General features: G+C 36.5%; 1 protein-coding gene across 3 annotated transcripts in view; it reads right to left on the bottom strand.

The window, feature by feature from the left end:
• The window catches only part of CYP20A1 (cytochrome P450 family 20 subfamily A member 1), a 79,874-nt gene that overhangs the window by 52,348 nt on the left and 13,957 nt on the right, over positions 1-13,569 (bottom strand). Inside the window, exon 1 of one of the 3 annotated variants that reach the window (XM_053906025.1) lies at positions 7,615-7,727. The exons of 1 other annotated variant lie outside the window; for it this stretch is intronic. The gene's annotated coding sequence lies outside the window, so the exon portion shown is untranslated. Of the gene's footprint in view, positions 1-5,606; positions 5,626-7,614; positions 7,728-13,569 lie in introns of those variants that run through there. One more of the 3 variants, XM_053906026.1, reaches the window with a different exon arrangement.

The following is a 13,569-nucleotide window of genomic DNA, read 5'->3' on the forward strand; positions in this document are numbered from 1 at the left end:
CTGTTGTTTAACATAGTGTTTGAAGTCCTAGCCTCAGCAATCAGATAACAAAACAAAATAAAAGACATCCAAATTGACAAAGAAGTCAAACCTTCACTCTTTGCAGATGACATGATATTCTACATAGAAAACCCAAAAGACTCCACCCAAAGCCTGCTAGAACTGATACATGAATTCAGCAAAGTCGCAGGGTACAAAATCAATGTGCAGAAATTGGTTGCATTTCTATACACCAATAATGAAGCAACAGAAAGAGAAATCAAGAAATTGATCCCATTTACAATTGCACCAAGAACCATAAAATACCTAGGAATAAACCTAACCAAAGATGTAAAAGATCTGTATGCTGAAAACTATAGAAAACTTATGAAGGAAACTGTAGAAGACAAAAAGAAATAGAAAAACATTCCGTGTTCATGGATTGGAAGAATAAATATTGTTAAAATGTCAATACTACCCAAAGCTATCTACACATTCAATGCAATCCCAATCAAAATTGCACTGGCATTCTTCTCAAAGTTAGAACAAACAATCCTAAAATTTGTATGGAACCACAAAAGACCCCAGATAGCCAAAGTAATGTTGAAAAAGAAAACCAAAATGGGAGGCATCACAATCCGACTTTAGCCTCTACTACAAAGCTGTAATCATCAAGACAGTATGGTATTGGCACAAAAACAGACACATAAACCAATGGAATAGAATAGAGAACACAGAATTGGACCCACAAATGTATGGCCAACTAATGTCTGACAAAGCAGGAAAGAGTATCCAATGGAAAAAAGACAGCCTCTTTAGCAAATGGTGCTGGGAGAATTGGACAGCGACATGCAGAAGAATGAAACTGGACAACTTTCTTACACCATACACAAAAATAAATTCAAAATGGATGAAAGACCTAAACGTTAGACATGAAATCATCAAAATCTTAAAGGAGAAAAGAGGCAGCAACTTCTTTGACCTCAGCTACAGCAACATCTTACTTGACATGTCTCCGAAGGCAAGGGAAACAAAAGCAAAAATGAACCACTGGGACCTCATGAAAATAAAAAGCTTCTGCACAGCAAGGGAAACAACAAAACTAAAAGGCAACTGACGGAATGGGAGAATATATTTGCAAATCACATATCAGATAAAGGGTTAGTATCAGAAATCTATAAAGAACTACCAAACTCAACACCCAAAAAACAAATAATCCAATGAAGAAATGGGCAGAAGACATGAATAGACACTTTACCAAAGAAGACATCCAGATGGCCAAGAGACATATGAAAAGATGCTCAACATCACTCATCATCAGGAAATATAAATCAAAACCACAATGAGATACCACCTCACACCGCTCTGAGTGGCTAAAATTCACAACTCAGGAAACTACAGATGTGGGAGAGGATGTGGAGAAAGGGAAACCCTCTTGCACTGTTGATGGGAATGGACACTGGTGCAGTCACTCTGGAAAAGAATGTAGAGGTTCCTCAAAAAATTAAAAATAGAATTATCCTATGACCCAGCAATTGCACTACCAAGTATTTATCCAAAGGATACAGGAATGGTGATTTGAAGGGGCACAGGCACCCCAATGTTTATAGCAGCACTATCAACAATAGCCAAATTATGGAAAGAGCCCAAAAGTCCATCAACTGATGAATGGATGAAGAAGATATATACACAATGAAATATTACTCAGTGATAAAGAAGAATGAAATCTTGCCATTTGCAACAACATGAATGGAACTGGAGAGTATTATGCTAAGCAAAATAGTCAGAGAAAGAAAGATATCATATGATTTCCCTCATATGTGGAATTTGAGAAACTTAACAGATGATCATAGGGGAAGGGAAGAAAAAGATAAAAACAGAGATGGAGGCAAACTGTAAGAGACTCTCAAATACAGAGAACTGAGGGTTGATGGGGATGGGGAAAATGTGTGATGGGCATTAAGAAGGGCACTTGTTGGGATGAACATTGGGTGTTAAATATAAGTGATGAATCTCCCGTAGCCAAGACTACGCGGTGTATTAACTAACCTGAGAATAAATTAAAAAAAAAAAAAAAAAAGGAATCTGATTTCAAGAGTTCCCATTCACAGCTGTGCCCCTTAAAACAGAGTCTGGGTCTCAGTCCTTGGGGCATGGGCCCTCTGTCTCAGCCCTAGAATTGGTGACTGCTCCCTATACCTGCTATCCTATATTCTTTAGAGTTCTGTTTACTTCTGACGAGCCAATCTCTCATTACTGCAGTCCCATTATAGCTAATAATTCTTTATATTAAACTTTTCCTATTTAAATAATTGTGTGCTTTCTCTCTCCTGACTGGACCCACAATAATAAAGATCTTTAGGGGAGACTTAGTGGTTCAGTCAGGTAAGCTGACTCTTGATTTCGGCTTCGGTCATTGTCTCATGGTTCTTGAGTCTGAGCCCCATGTAGTGCTCTGCTCTAGCATTGTGAAGCCTGCTTGGGATTCTCTCCCCCTATCTCTGCTCTTCCCTACTCACACTGTCTCTTTCTCCCTCAAGAAATAAATAAATAAAAATCTTTAAAAAATAAAATAAAATAAAGACCATTAGAAACACTAATCAAGAATTGAATTGCATAGGACAAGATATGGGGTTCACGAGTTCAAGCCTCATGTCAGGCTCTGTGCTGACAGCTCAGGGCCTGGAGCCTGCTTCAGATTCTGTGTCTCCCTTTCTCTCTCTGTCCCTCCCCCACTCAAGCTCTGTCTCTGTTTCAAAAATAAATGAACATTTGAAAAAAAAATTTTTTTTAAAAAGAAACAAGAGAGGGGCGCCTGGGTGGCGCAGTCGGTTAAGCGTCTGACTTCAGCCAGGTCACGATCTCGCGGTCCGTGAGTTCGAGCCCTGTGTCAGGCTCTGGGCTGATGGCTCGGAGCCTGGAGCCTGTTTCCGATTCTGTGTCTCCCTCTCTCTCTGCCCCTCCCCCGTTCATGCTCTGTCTCTCTCTGTCCCAAAAATAAATAAAAAACGTTGAAAAAAAATTAAAAAAAAAAAAAAGAAACAAGAGAGGGAAGGTACTACAGAGCCTAAGGACATTAAAAATATAACAGAATGTTTGGCAAGAAAACAAGAAAAGAAAGAAAAGGTAGTAGAAATGGAAAAGAAAACTGTCCATTGATCTCAAATACCAGGATAAACCATTAGAGTTAATAAGGAAATCTGGCAAGGTTAATGACTACAAGGTCAATATGCAAAAAAATCAGTTGTATGTATCAGCAAAAAAAGAAATTTAAAAACAGTACCATTTACGACAGCATCAAAGCCCCACTAAATATCTAGAAGTAACTTTAATAAAAGACATGACCTTTACACTGAAAAGTAAAAAAATATATATATTGAGAAAAACTAAAGACCAAAATAAGAGGAAGTGTACTCTTCCATGTTCATGGAGTAGAAGATTCCATAACACGTAAAGATAACTTTACATAAATCAAGTGACCTATACAATCACCTGGTTTATGATAAAGGTAACATTACAGTATAATAAAGAAAGGATGATCTTTTCAATAGGTTATGCTGGACCAACTGGATAACTGCCTAGAAAAATATGAATGTTAACTCCCTTCCTCATTATTTATACAATAAACACCAAATGTATTATAGATCTAAGTGTAAAAATTAAACAGTAAAAGCCTCAAAACAAAACTCAGACGAATATCTTCATAACATTAGGATAAACATTTTTTACTATGTTAACTAACCAAAATTTAAATAAAAGCTTGAAATTAAAAAAAAATTTCTTACATAGGACACAAAATGCAGTAACAAAAAAGGCAAAAGAATAATAAGTTGACTACACTAACATTAGTATCTGTTCATCAAAAGACAAGGGACAAGGTTAAGAGCATATAAAACCAAGCCACAGAGGAAGATAATTAATATTTCAATAAAGTTCTTAAACTTGGAAATTTTTAAGACCTCTTAAAAATTAAAAATAGAGAAGACCCCAAAGAAAAATGGTGAAAAGATTTTAAGTAACACTACCTCAAAGTTAACAAATGAAAAAAATGTTCAATTTTATTAGCTATCAGGAAAATACAAATTAAAATCACAATGAGAAACCTCTATACATCTAACAATACCAAGGAACAGTGAGGATGCAGAAAATGGAGAATGCTCATACTCTGCCATGAGACTGTAAGTGGTAAAACTACTCTGGAAAACTATTTGGAAGCATCTTCTAATGTATGAATTCATTTAATCCTTAATACTATGAGACAAGTAACCGTTATTACCCTCATTTTATAAATGAGGAAATGTATCACACAAAAAAGTAACATGCCCAAGGCTACACAACAAAAATCAAAGAATTCGTATTCCAACCTAGGTAGTGTGATGAAGAGTCCAAGCTGTCAACCATTATGCTTCTCTTTATATAAGTAAAAAAGGTAAGAACATATACTCTTAGACTAACCAATTATGTTCTTGTTGGGAAACTAAAATCAGAAGACAATTGGAACTTCAAAAATAGAAGGTGTTTTGAGATTAAGGGTCAGGATATAGGCCAAGAGTAGACTTAAGAGTAAGAGAAATAGAAAGTGGTAAAAAGTTTGCTGTCAGAAACTCAGTTTGAGACTGGTTCCAACATTTAACAAAAGGAATGCATTTACGTAGCATCACTATATTATTTAAAGACCCAGTACTTAACCATTAGACATAAACCTTCTTGAGGGTAGCTTTTTAGACTGGTAATCAATCCTAGTACCTAGCAGTGTCTGGCAAATCTTAGATGCTCAATAAATATTTAGTGAATATAACCAACTCTCTTTTTCAAAATGACTGTCCTGTATCTACTACAAAGAATAAGTTATGTTTCTGACAAGACTAAGAGAACTCTCTCAGAAGTTAATAGATACTTCTTTAAATATTCAAGTCTGTCTTACTAGTAATATATGTCCCAACTATATGTAAATGTAACTAAATGTAAAGTCGTTGATCATCAGATCTTTCATTTCATAAAATTTGGCTTTTTACAAAGAACAGTTTTTTTTTAATTTTTCAAAAGACAAAAAACAAAAAACAGCTCTGATGAAAAATACTGAACAACACAGTAACCAGCAAGGAACATAATTCTTCCCAAATCAACTCCTGCATATTAGCCGTTTCCAGAAAAATAAAGGAAACCAAATATACAGTCCTAAAAAGTCCATAAATAAAAGGCTTTGTTCTTAGAATAAACTCAGTTTTGGTTTTAATTATTCAATGAATTATTAAGCTTTGTTCCTAATGAAAATTCAAATATTCAGACTATCCCTGATAGCTGAGTTCAGTTTTCCTGAATTGTATAAATCAATGAAAAGAAAGTAAAATAATATAAATGAAAATATAGAAATTAACTAAATCACCCTAAATTTAACCCAGATGGAGATACCTACTTACAACATTTTTGTACCTAGCTTTTTATATGCTTTTCTATGGGATGAATATCCATCTATAAATGTGCATACATGTGTGTATATAGATATACTTTGGAAAACATACTAATACTATACAAACTGTTTTGTATGCTGGTTTTTTCACCTACCATTATGTTATGGGTTGAATTGTATCCCCCCAAAAAAATCTTACAGTCCTAACCCACAGTACCTGTGGATGAGACCTTTTTTGGCAAGAGGCTCTCTACAGATGTGGAAGATGAGCACATTAGGGTGGATCTTGATACAATATGACTGCGTCCTTATAAAAAAAGGATACACACATGGAGACCTCCTTATAAACATGAAGGCAGAGAATGGAGTGATACATCTTACCAGACAAGGAACACCAAAGATTGCCAGCAAAACCAGAAACCAGGAAGAAACACAAGACAGATTCTCCCTCACAGTGCTCAGAAGGAGTCAACCCTGCTGACACCTTGATCTTGGATTTCTAGCCTCCAGAGCTGTGAGACAATATATTTCTGTTTTTTAAGCCATCAAGTTTGTGATACTTTGTTATGCCAGCCCAAACAAACACCATCTTAAAATAATCCCCATATATTAATAAATAAACGTCTGCCGTCTTTTTAATGTCTTTATTCTGATCCATTGTAAGGATTCACTATCATTTAAATAATCCTCTATTATTGGGCATTTAAGTATTTCCAATTTCTGCTATAATAAACAATGCTTCAGTAATCATCTTTGTACATACATCTATTTCCATTTGGCTTCCCTTACATATGAAATTTCTGAGTTAAATAGTAATCATTTTTTAAGCTTTTGATATATATAGCCATGCTGCCTTGCAGAAGCACTTATCAATTTATATTGTTATCAGCAATATCAAAGTACCCATTTCCCACACCTCTGATATAAGTAGGTATTGTCATTAAAAAAAAGACCCTGTCAGCCTAACAGGTAAAAAATATCTCAACATGGCTTTAATTGGCTTATTTTGCTAATTACTGGTAGGGTTTAGACAAGCTTCAAATATTTAGAGGCCATTTAACATGTTTTCTTCAATGTACTCCATGTTCACATCTTTAGCCATTTTTCTTTTGGAGCTTATATTTCTTTAAATTTATTTTAATGTTTATTTATTTTTGAGAGAGAGAGAGAAAGTGAGGGAAAGTGCCCCTGGAGCTTATATTTCTAATAATGTATAAAAGATTTTATACGTAGTTGGTTTTTAAATGAAATCCGAGGGGGCACCTGGGTGGCTCAGCCAGTTGAATGTTTGACTTTGGCTCAGGTCATGATCTCTCAGTTTGTGGGCTTGAGCCCCACGTCCGGCTCTGTGCTGACAGGTTGAGACCCTGGTGCCAGCTTCAGATTCTGCGTTGCCTTCTCTCTCTCTGCCTCTCCCCCATTGGTGCTGTGTCTCTATCTCAAAAATAAACATTAAAAAAAAAAGGGGAATCCTGGGATCTTTCATTTAAATTAAATCCAGGGTGGGGCTCCTGTGTGGCTCAGTCAGTTGAGCATTGGCTCAAGTCATGATATCATGGTTCATGGGATCAAGCCCCACATCAGGCTCTGCACCAACAGCATGGAGCCTCCTTGGGATTCTCTCTCTCCCACTCTCTGTCTCCCTCGTTTGTACTCTCTCTCTCTCTCACTCAAAATAAATAAATAATCTTTAAAAAAAGAAAGTCTTTAGGTAATTATTGTGAAATTATTAGAATTTCAGAGAAGCAAATGATTTTCAATTCCACCTTGCATTAGGTTATTATTGTGACTGCAAACTTAAAAAAGATTTTTTAAAAAAGGGAAAAAAAAAAAAACCTAGCCAAGTAAAACTACATCCTAGGGTAGCAGAACAAGCTAGAGAAGAAATGTGCCAGACTGGAATGATATCCTGATCCTACTATTTACGAGCTATATGACCTTGGACTGGTTAATTTAACCGTTCTATGGTTCCTCATCTGTAAAAAGGGGTAAATAACAACACCTATTTATAAAATTGTTGTGAGGCTTAAATGAGTTCATACAATCCACTGGACCAACAAACTCAACAATTTTCACTATTAACTATTACTAAGCTGTCAATTAAGAAGATTCTGGATAATAGTCCTAAATTACAAATCCAGAAATAGTTATTAAATCAGAATTTTTCCCACAAGTGACAGGAGAATATGGGGTTTCAGCACAGAGAATAGAGAAGTTACACTCACAGAATTAAAGTGGAGGTTTACACACAGCCTTGGAGCAAGGATGGTCAGGACAGGAAGGAACCAGAAGTCAAAGGATGAGGTTTGAAAGGATTAGAGAAGAATCCGAACAAAGAACTCAGATCTGGACAAAAAAACAAAAACAAAAAAAGGCAAAAAGATTATTATGTGAATATAAAGTAACATTTATTTTGGGGGGGGAATAACTCTGGTAACAGCACTCTTCCCTCAAAGAAAAATATTGGTAAGGAAAAGGAAGATGTTCTGACAGCAGCACTCTCTAGTCATATTCTTCCTGATTAAACATTTAACTAGTATTTCTGATGACTAAGTAACTTGCTTGTACTACGGGATTGACAATATAAATCAAAATATATTTCTCACATTTGGACCCAGTCTATGAACCAAAACTTAAAACTATGATGGCAAGAAACATGAAAATTTGGAAATAATTTTCCATCTTGATTTGCCTTTAATCAGGTAGGAGGAGAAAAATCTGGAATACAGAACAAAAGCAAAGAAGAAAGTTTGGGAAATAGAGCCTAGGATAAAAGATTAAAAAGTTAGAATTACTTAGTTTGAAGCACAGAAGAAAGAATAATTAAGGCTTACAATAAATATTACTTTAAAAAAAAAAGGTATTTCTGTCACCACTGAAAGCAAAGCAAGGAGAAATGGGCAAAACTCCCTGGAGCTATACAATTAAATACGAAAAGATGTTGGTTACTGGCAAATGTTAGGTATTTAAACAGAACAGAAAAGAAGATTCTGACTTGTGAATGTTCAGAGAAAGGCAACCTAACTGCTTCCAGGGAGGACGATGAGGGATGACAAAACAGGCGTGACAACCCAAGTAGGAAGCCTAATAGGCCTTGAGAACATGATGTGAGCAAAGCTAATAAGGTTTGTTTGACACACCAAACAGGAATGATAACAATGAGAGGGTGGAGATTTGGTATATAAGTTTCCTGACGGGCCAGTAGAAATAGGAACTGGAAGGAGAGAGACTTATCAACATCCAGCCATGGATAAAGGCCTTGGTTCGTCTGTTTTTAGGAGGAAAACTGTGCAGAGGAGTCAATGTATTAATGCTTCCAGTAAACTCAGCAAGCCAGCCTCAAGTCTTTTTTTTTTTTTTTTCAGCCTCAAGTCTTAAATAGAAAGTATTAGTTTCAAACAAAACTCTGATAATGAAAAAATGGCATTAAGTACTTATTAAATGTTATTTTTAAAAAGTAGTTAAGAGTCAATTATGCATCCTCTTAACAGCTTTCAGGTATTCTATAACTCAAAAAAGTTACAGAAGGGCTTATAATGTGCATTTAAGAACATTTTTAGGAGGAATGAACAAAGTAATAGAAGATGAGAAGGTAAAGAAAATAAAACTGACCCATGTGGGGGCACCTGGATGGCTCAGTCAGTTAAGCATCTGACTCTTGATTTTAGCTCAGGTCATGATCTCATGGTGGTTGTGAGATGGAGCCGTGCATCTCTCTTAAGATTCTCTCTCTCCCTCTGTCCCCCATCCCTCAGAAAAGAAAGAAAGAAAATCTACTTTTCAAACAAACAAACAAACAAAAAAGAGAGCTATTTCTTGAGTAGTAGTTACTGTGTCCTAAGACCTGTAGTTGGGAATTTTAAATCATTATTTCACATCATCCTCACAGGAAATTTGTAATGTAGATGTTATTAAGATAAGGAAATGAAAGCTCAGAAAGGCCAAGTAACATACAAACCATCATGCAGATACTAAATGGTAGAAGCAAGATTCAAAGCTTCTTGCCCAAGCTTAATCTTCACACTGTAAGATAATCCTATTTCCAAGGAGCTACATCAAACATACAACAAAATAAATAACTACATTTTGAAGCACAAAGGTAAGAAAAAAGGAGATGGAAAACACAATCTAAGAAGGGAGAAAGATAAGAAAATCAATTTAATTTTGTCATGTCAGGTTGTTACTGTAGTTTAAAGAAGGTGCATGAAGAAGGGTACATAACTAAACTGGATACTAGAGTAGGAGTTGGCCAGGCAACATGAGAAGCCTATTTCTTAAGACAGAAGATGGGGCACCTGGGTGGCTAAGTCAGTTAAGCATCCGACTTCAGCTCAGGTCATGATCTCAGGGTTAGCGCATTGAGCCCTGCGTTGGGCTCTGTGCTGACAGCTCAGAGCCTGAAGCCTGCTTTGGATTTGTGTTTACCTCTTTCTCTCTGCCCTCCCCACTTGCACTCTGTCTCCCTCTCAAAAATAAACATTAAAAAAATACATATTTTTTTAAATAGAGAGATGAGTTTGACTCATAGAGAAAACAAAGGAGACAATGACTAAACTTTAAACTGGTCAGGTTTTGTTTTTTTTTTTTTTTTGCTAAATTTTTTAGAAGTCTGGACACTTAACCAACTGAGCCACCCAGGTGCCCCTAACCTTGTTAGTTTTAATAAATGTTTACTAAGAGTCTATTCTACACCAAGAGCCAAGTATACAGACATAATTAATACAGAATAGTCCTTCCCTGCATAGAGCATACAGTTTAGGACACAGACATTCAAAGAATTACACAAAATGTAATTAACAAAATGGAAAGTGTTGTGAAGGAAAAGTACAGACTGCTATGACAGCATCTAAAAGGGGACAGTGGAATAATTAGAGATGGTTTCCCTGAGGAGTGACATTCAAACTAAGAGCTAAAAGATGAACTTGCATTTACTAGGTATGTGAGTAGTTAGAGGAGACAATCTAAGCGATGAGAACAGCATATACAGAGGCCTTGAGACAGGAGAGAACAAGGTATAAAACTAAAAGAAAACCAAAGTGGCTAGAGTATAAGCACAAATAAGAATGAGAAATGAGGGTGGAAAAGTAGGCAAGCTAAATCACAAATGGCCTTTAAAACTTACATTAAATATTCTGGAATTTGTCCCAAGAGCAAAGGGAAGCCAGTGGAGGTTTTTGATTAAGGAAATAACAAAATAAGAATTGCAGGGGCACGTGGGTGGCTCAGTTGGTTAAGTGTCCAACTTTGGCTCAGGTCATGATCTCATGGTTCACAAGCTCGAGCCTTGCGTTGGGCTCTGTGCTGCCAGCTCAGAGCCTGGAGCCTGCTTCAGATTCTGTGTCTCCCTCTCTCTCTGCCCCTCCCTCACTCATGCTCTGTGTCTCTCTTTCTCTCTCAAAAATAAATAAAAACAGGGGTGCCTGGGTGGCTCAGTCGGTTCAGTGTCTGACTTCGGCTCAGGTCATGATCTCATGGTCCATGGGTTCAAGCCCCACATCAGGCTCTGTGCTGACAGCTCGGAGCCTGGAGGCTGCTTCGGATTCTGTGTCTCCCTCTCTCTCTGCCTGTCCCCTGCTTGCACTATGTCTCTCTCTGTCAAAAATAAATAAACATTTAAAAAAATTAAAAATAAATAAATAAAAACATTTTTAAAAAATTAAACTAAGAATTGCATTTTGAAAATATCTATTCTCACAGGTTTTGAATCTCAAGTCCACAGACACAAAAGGGTCTCTACCTAGAATCCAGCAGTTCATGAAATTGAATGAAGGAGAAAAATCTTTATTTTTTACTCACCCCTGATTGAAATTTAGCATTTCTTTTAATTGTGAATATAGGTCCTTTGACTCTGTCATCGATACAAATTTCAAATATGTACACATCATATGACACTTATTACAAAACTCTCAAAATAATGGTTTTGTCCCTCATAATGCCATTACTTTAATATTATGGAAGTTTTGGGGCACCGGGGTGGTTCAGATGGTTAAGCATCCAACTCTTGATCTCAGCTCAGGTCTTGATCTCAAGGTTATGAGTTCAACCCCTGTATTGGGCTCCATGCCCCAATCCATCAGTTAGTTAATTTATGAAAGTTTTATACCCTATGATCCAGCAATCCACTATTAGGTATTTAAAGAATACAAAAGTACTAATTCAAAAGGATACATGCACTTCGATGTTTAAAGTAGCATTATTTTTTGTTTTTAAAATTTTTTTAACGTTTATTATTTATTTTTGAGAGAGAGGGAGACAGGAGCGCAAGTGGGGAAGGGACAGAAAGAGAGCGAGACACAGAATCCAAAGCAGGCTCCAGGCTCTGAGCTGTCAGCACAGAGCCTGACACAGGGCTCAAACCGTGAGATCACGACCCGAGCCAAAGTCGGATGCTTAACTGACTAATCCACCCAGGCGGCCCTAAAGCAGCATTATTTACAATAGCCAAATTATGGAAATAGCTCATGTCCATCCATTGATAAATGAATAAAGAAGATGTGGTGTATATGTATACAACGGAATATTAATCACCCATAAAAAGAAGGAAATCTTTTGCATTGTTGTTGCCATTTGTAACAACATGGGTAGAGTGAGAGAGTATTATGATAAATAAGTCCGTCAGAAAAGACAGTATTTTCCATCAGAAAATACCATATGATTTCACTCATATGTGGAATTTAAAACACAAAACAAAGAAGCAAAGGGAGGGAAAAAAATGAGAGAGAGAGAGAGAGAGAGAGAGAGAGAGAGAGAGAGAGAGAGGCAAACCAAGAAACAGATTCAACTGTACAGAACAAACTGATGGTTACCAGAAGGGAGATAGGTGATGGGAATTAAGGAGTGCACTTGTGATTACTATCAGGTGATTTATGGAATTGCTGAATCATTATATTATACACCTGAAACTAATATAACACTAATGTTAACTGAAATTTAAATAAAAACTTAAAAAAAATAAAAAATTAAAATAGAATCCATTAAATGTAAAAACTTAATTAAAATTATGGAAGTTTTAGAAACATTGCTAGATCTTGTTATTTAATGAATTAATAATGATGTATAGAGGCACCTGGGTGGTTCAGTCGGTTGAGCATCCGATTTCGGCTCAGGTTATGCTCTCACATGAGAGTTTGAGCCCCGCATCAGGCTCACTGTTCTCAGCACAGAGGCTGCTTTGGATCCTCTGTCCCCCACTCTCTCTGCTCCTACCCCACTTGCACTCTCAAAAATAAATAAAACATTAAAAAAAATAATGAAGATGAGGTACATACATTAAAATATCACAAATTTTTAAAAAATAATATTCTTATTAGTATATCGTTTTCCCTTGTAGTTACACATATTTTTAAGTTTATTTATTTATCTTAAGAGAGAGAGAGAGCATAAAAGCAGGTGAGGGGCTGAGAGAAGGAGAGACAGAATCCCAAGCAGGCTCTGTGCCATCAGCACAGAGCCCCAATGTGGGGCTCAAACTCACGAACAAAGATCATGATCTGAGTCAAGATCAAGGGTCAGATGTCCAACTGAGAGCCACACAGACAGCCCTGTAGGTACACATTTTAAAATGTTATTCTCAGAAGGACTCCATAGGTTTCACTAAAGGTACAAGGGATATGTGTCATAAGAAGAGTTTAAGAATCCCTGCAGAGGATAGAAAACGAATTAGGGGAGAAGGGCAGAGAGAAGTTAAAAAAACAAGCAATCGAGGTAAGATTATGGAAGCTTAAACTAGGATGGTGGCAGTGCTGATTGAAAGAAGATCAATTTGAAAGATATTTGGAAGGTAAAATTGAGAGTAGACACTCTTTTCAAATGTAATTATCAAAGAATAATGTTATAAGTGCTTATAATAAAATGGAAATAAAAATGCAGAATCTAGGGGCACCTGGTTGACTCAGTCAGTAAAGCATGTGACTCTTGATCTTGGGGTTGTGAGTTTGGATGTAGAGATTACTTAAAAATAAAATCTTTTTTTTTTTTTTTTAATTTTTTTTTTAACGTTTATTTATTTTTGAGACAGAGAGAGAGAGAGCATGAACAGGGGAGGGTCAGAGAAAGAGGGAGACATAGAATCTGAAACAGGCTCCAGGCTCTGAGCTGTCAGCACCGAGCCCTATGCGGGGCTCGAACTCACGGACCGCGAGATCATGACCTGAGCTGAAGTCGGACGCCCAACCGACTGA

Source organism: Panthera pardus, unplaced genomic scaffold (genome assembly GCF_024362965.1).
Source record: "Panthera pardus isolate Hobbes unplaced genomic scaffold, ASM2436296v1 HiC_scaffold_10, whole genome shotgun sequence".
NCBI classification, from domain to species: domain Eukaryota; kingdom Metazoa; phylum Chordata; class Mammalia; order Carnivora; family Felidae; genus Panthera; species Panthera pardus.